The sequence below is a fragment of the Symsagittifera roscoffensis genome, chromosome 5 (assembly GCF_963678635.1).
Source record: "Symsagittifera roscoffensis chromosome 5, txSymRosc1.1, whole genome shotgun sequence".
In the NCBI taxonomy this organism is placed as follows: Eukaryota; Metazoa; Xenacoelomorpha; order Acoela; family Convolutidae; genus Symsagittifera; species Symsagittifera roscoffensis.
Window position 1 is genome coordinate 23455939 of NC_087066.1, and position 6000 is coordinate 23461938.

Here is a 6000-nt window from a genome sequence, read left to right on the forward strand (position 1 = left end):
TTGATACACCCTCGGTGGTGTAGCCGATCATCAGGACAGCCTCCGTCGCAGACTCCCTGCACTCACCCTGGTCTTCCAGCTGGAGGATGGCATTCAGCATTACCGCCATTCTCTCGTCTATCTGGGTGTAGTCCAGATCCCTCAGGCGTCTGTACAGCTCATCAAGAGTGGGCTTCTTCAGGGCCGCGGGCATGGACTTCCAGTATCGGTCTGCCATTCTTCGTAACTTCGGGATGTATGTAAGTATGCGTTAACCAGCTCAAGAATTACCTTCCCAACGTATGCGTTAACCAGCTCAAGAATTACCTAACCGACTTAAGTATTACCCAACTCAAGAATTTCTCTTTCTGTTTCCCGCTTGAGTGTAGTTGGATTTTCAACTTTGTTTTTCAAACTTGATCTGAAAACAGAAACCATATTAAAACTTAACTTGTCATGTTCCTAACCTAGAGACCCCCCTTTTCACCAGTATGGTTAAAATCTTATCATTCTCATAATTGGAATTTCCTTAAAAGCATGCAGATTCATTTTATGTTTTAGCACCGTTAACTCTTTTTTAAAATTCAATTGTCATGCCAATCATATCTTAAGATCCCTTTACCTGCGCCGCACCCCAGTACCTAACTCAAGACTCCTCCCTCACACCCGACTCGATACCCCCATGTACCCGACTCAGGCGATGCTCAAGTAGTACTTCTTATGAAGATACACCATTATCTCAGTTTCTGCAAAGACCACATGTAGGATAGCATACAATTCCCTCTGGCTCAGTTTGCCCCTGTTTGGGTCATACACCGGCATTGAGACCTCTGTTATCCCTCTTTCAATCATGAAGTCTCGTAATCTTGTTAGTGCCAATATCACGTGTTCGGGATCAATTGTGTTCCTGTCATTGACCCTCGTTACTAGGAAGCACAGATATTTGCTCGGGACTTGTGCCACTGACGGTGGAAGCGCTGCCATCCCTCCCAGTCCTGGTCTCTGTCTGAACAGAAACTCTACATTCTGGTACTCTCTTTTGAAGTCAGCTTCCAATCTTGATTTGAAACTCATGTCCGCCGTGATGCAGATCGCGCTGGTCCTGTTTGACAGGATGAAGTCGCTATCCGTTATCATGATGTTCTCCGAGTATTCATTGGGTATTTCGAATTTCGTTTTGAAATTCCGACCTATAGTAGGCTCTGGCTCTTCTTCCTCCAGTTCCAATTCACTCGTTTCTCTCACTTCCTTGAGCTTCTTTATCATCAAATTTTCGGTGTGGGTAAGTCCTACCCCCACTCCCCGGACAAAAATATTTATCGACGTCCCCGTCGATGTTGTCGGGTCTGAATTGTCCTGAGGAATGTCCAGTGGCCTGTCTGTTGCCGTCCATCCGAAAAGAGGGTCCTCTGTCTTCATGTAATTAGCTGCTGATACATCGACTTGCTGAATGCTTTGTCCTTCGCGGCTCTCGTCTTTGACATCACGCATCCACTCTAGAATCCTCAAGTTCGTGTTCTCCCTCCTCTCTATCTCACTCTGTTCGAGATCCGTTTCTACTTCTGGCGTCGAGTAATCATCCTGCGGATAATGACCACCATCGTCAATGACCTGCCATTCCTCTCCGGCTTCCAGTTCGCCTGCCTTCAGTAATTCCTCGCCCAAATTGTCTGGCTGTATCTTATCGATCAGGAAGTCATCCCCGTACCTGTTGTACCTCATGCCGGTGCGTTTACGATTGCCAGTCCTGGTTTCTGGTGGTGTTGGTCGATCCGGCTCCATCCACTTCGGCACCTCGTCTTGCTCCGGGTCGTTCCAGTCTTCTTCTACAAATGATCCTGCATCAGACCCCACTCCTATCTTTTCATTGTCGTCCAAACTCAAGTTCTCATTACCATCATTTTTCTCTCGAGTACCTTTCTCATTCACTTCACACGCTGGCTCTACCACCAGGTACTCAAGACCCTCCATGTCCTTCGGTATGCACCAATCCTCTGGGGACGGGACGTGAGGCTTCAGATTTTCATAATGTGCCGCTCGCCCAGTACTCAAGCGATAGAACCGTCATTGTTGATGAACCTCCGTTATCATGAATGGTCCCCTCCACTTCTTGAGTAGTTTCTTTGTTCCCTTGGGCGGTATTACATTTTGGAAGAACCACACGTATTGGCCCACTTCATATGGCTTTGCTCTTTATATTTTTTCGTCGTATTTCCTGCGTTGCCTCATTTGCGCTTGCGCCGTGTTCCTCCTGCATAGCTCGTTCAACTCCTGTTGTCTTTTGATCGCTTCTATCACGTATGCCTGAGGCGACGTCCTTTTCCCTTCGCATTCCGGGTAAAAGAATGTCAGAGGCATTGCTCTCTCCCTGCCCGTCAACATCATGAAAGGACTGATGCCCGTCGTTGAGTGCTGTGTACTGTTGTAGGCTCCTACTACCTGTGGCAGGTATTTGTCCCAGTCCGTCATGTATCTTGAGCAGTACACCCTTAACATGTTGACCAGTGTCCTGTTCTGTCTCTCTACCAACCCATTGGTCTGTGGATGATAGGTCGTCGAGTGTGCTTGAGCAATGTGCGATCTCTTCATCAATTCTTTTGTCAAATCCCCCACGAAAGCTTTGCCGTTGTCCGACTGGAAAGTCATTGGACAACCATACCGCGATATCCAATGCGTTATCAAATGATCACATGTCTCTTCGGCCGAGGCTGTCTGGCACGGAACCGCTTCCGCCAACTTTGTGAAGTGATCTATTATAACCAGTATCTGGTTATATCCCGACTCTGTCATGCAGATTTTTTTATGGTCTATCTGCACCACTTCATTGAACTATGAGCTCTCAACGGACTTGAGGGGAAACTTCATCTTCCTTGGGTCTTTTACCTGGAGACATGCCAGGCAGGCATTCACCCATCTCTCGCAAGCTTTTCTCATTCCTGGCCAATCAAACCTGTGAAGTATCCTTTGTTGTACTTTGTCTATCCCCTGGTGGCCCATCTGGTCGTGTGATCTGAAGAGCACCTCTGTCTGGTACAATTGTGGTAGTATGATGAGGTTGTGTTTGTGTAATATCTTTTCCTCATCTCTCCTCTTGCACGCTACCACTCCATCAGCTGTGTGATAAAGTAAGTCTTTCTTTTCTTTGTAGAACTGGCTCAAGATCTTGTAGCTGTCTTCCTCAAGCTCCCCCTTCTCCTTGACCCCCGACTGGATCCATTTGGAGAGGTTACTTGTCATTTTGTCATTCTTCTGGGCTCTTATTAGGTCTGACAGCCTATATCTTGCCTTGACATGCTCCTTTAGCGCCATGATCTGTCCATTCATCTCACCAGGGTTGTGGATGTCATCACTCAGTTTCACGCATATCATCCTTTTCACGATTTTCATGTCATCTTCTGGCACCAGATTCGTTCTGATGTTTGAGTTGCATGATAGTTCCCTGAATGGTTTCCTTGCGACCGCAATTTTCTCAAGTTCCTCACCACCTCGCATCTCCTGTATGTCCATGTTGTATGTTCCTGAAGATGGATCCGTCTGTAACTCCCTGTCGTGGTGCCTTGTCTTCTCTTCCGTCAGTATCATGCACAGACTGTCTTGGTTTTCGCTGCTCTCATCCGAGTCTTCATCCCATCCTTCACGCTCCCCGGACAATTTTCCTTCTCCGGTTCCTTCTTCCGTGAACCTGGAACACTCCCCGGACTCTTGACCTAGTCCCAGGTGTTCATTATCTTCCTTGAATGTCACTTTCTTTTTCCTAACCTTGGTCTGCTCCAGAATGTCTTCGGGGATTTTGTCAACTAGTGACCGCACGACATCTTTGCTGTCAGTGACGCTTCCTCTTGATGAGTCAGTATCGTTCACTGTCTCTTTTCTCCGAAGTATAGTGAATTCCGGTTTCTCTTGACCCTTCTCCTGGATCACGGGCTTATCATCTGATAGTTTCTCGAGCAACCTCATTAAGTCATCATCTATCTGTGCAGTTCCTGCTTCCACCTGGTTAAGATCATAGCCTTTTGCCTTGAGCGTCTCCTTCACGATCTTCGACTTGAGTATAATCTCAATCGGAATCCTCTTGCTCTTCCTCAAGATGGTCTTCTCTGGAGGCTCTTTAGGCAATTCAGGATGATCTTCTATCGGTTTGCCTGACTTGTCCAGCCATCTCGTGAGTGGAAGACTGTCGTACGTTTCCTTGTCCATGAATGAGAAGCCATCTTTGATTTCAGGTCTGTCTGCTTCTCTTTGCTCTTGTCTCTCATAGAACTCCGTCTTCTTACTCAAGTTGTCGGCATTCTGATGTTTATCTCGCGTTCTATGCTCAATTATCATGTTGTATCCGTCCAGGCGAACTATCCACCTCCCAATGTAACTTTGGTCCATTGAGTACGTTTTCAGCCAGCTCAGTGCTCTGTTGTCGACTCGCAACTTGAATGGCTCACTGCCCAGGTATGCCCTGTATTTCTCGACAAAGGTAACCACCGCGAACATCTCAGCTTTCGGTGCTCCGTACTTCATTTCCGTGTCACTCAGGACTTTGCTCCCGTACGCTATTGGTCTCAAGACTGTCTTCCCATTCCATTCTTGTTCTTGGTGGAGAATCCCAGAAATCTTGACTACCGACGCATCCGTGTCCAGCACGTACATCCCTTTCTCAGTCGGCATACCCAGTACTGGTGCCTCACATAGCTCTTTCTTTATCCTCTGGAATGACTCTTCTGCTGCGTTGTTCCACGTGAACTTCTTGCCCTTGTGTCTCATTAATTGTTGCATCGGGTATACCTTGTCTGCATAGCCTTTGATGAACTCTCTATAATAGTTAGCGAAACCCAGGAAGCTCATCAACTGGTGCTCTGTCTTCGGTGATATCCAGGTCAGGACTGCTTCCACGGCGTCCGTATCAGGTCTGATGCCGTGCTTGTCTACCATCCTGCCCAAGTATTTTATTGAGTCCTTGAGTATCTCGCACTTTGATGGTTTGCATTTTAGCCCCGACCTCTTCATGCATGCAAACACTTCGTCTAGTCTCTCAATGTGGTCTTCCAGTGTTGGCGTCGCTATTACCACGTCATCCACGTAGCACAATACCAGGTTGCCATACTTCTTCGTTACGCCTATCAGCGCGTGTGCCATCAACCGCTGAAACGTGGCTGTGGCATTGCAAAGTCCAAACGGCATCCGTTTCCATTGAAACAGACCCAACTCGCAGGCAAACCCTGTCTTGTCCCTGTCCTGCTTCCTTAGTGGTACTTGCCAAAAGGCCGAGCCTAAATCAAGAGTCGTAAAAAATTTTGCATCACCTAACTTCGAGAGGCTCTCATCAATCCTAGGTATGGGATAGGCATCCTTCACCGTGACGGAGTTCAGGTATCGAAAGTCACAACAAAACCTCAACTGGTCGCCTTTCTTTTTGGCCATCACTACTCCACACGCCCACGGTGACTTGGATGGTTCTATCATGTCGTACTCTAGTAACGTCTCGATCTCTTTTCTACACGCGTCCGATTTGTGTGGGGTCATGCGCCTCGCCCCCTCCCTGTGTGGTACCGCGTTTTCCTCAAGTTCTATTTCATGCTCAACGAAATTACAACACCCGATATCCGCCTTATGCCTCGAAAAAACTTCCTCGTTCCGCTCTAGTACGTCCTTGATGGCTTCGAGCTGTTCATCTTTCAGTTTGCCCCTCAAATGTTCAATCTCCGGCAGGACCGGTTTTTCATTTTGCATTTCATCTAGTGTGGGTCGCTCTGGAAAGTTCGAACAGCTCGAAAGACCATCATCCGTTTCTGACTTAAGTGATTTAATAAGACCTGAAGAATCTTTTATTTTCTGCAATCGTCTCAAGATACAAATTTTGTCCCTGTGATTGGGACAATCAACAACTTCATTTTGTTTTGAGTTCTCAATCGTTTCATATCGAGTTTTAACCGATAAAGCATATCCCAGTTTCCTCCCTCTCTGTATCGTGATCGGTATATCAAGGGTATTCAACAAGACACTGACGCAGAGGCCGCTCTTCGTTATCGA

At 47.1% G+C, this 6000-nt stretch overlaps 1 protein-coding gene across 1 annotated transcript in view; it reads right to left on the reverse strand.

Annotated features, from left to right (window-relative positions):
- Positions 1–5781, reverse strand: part of LOC134846208 (high mobility group protein 20A-like) — a 60007-nt gene extending 54226 nt beyond the window's left edge. The window contains exon 1 of the mRNA XM_063863471.1: positions 5772–5781. The gene's annotated coding sequence lies outside the window, so the exon portion shown is untranslated. The remainder of the gene's footprint in view (positions 1–5771) is intronic.
- Positions 5782–6000: the final 219 nt, after the last annotated feature.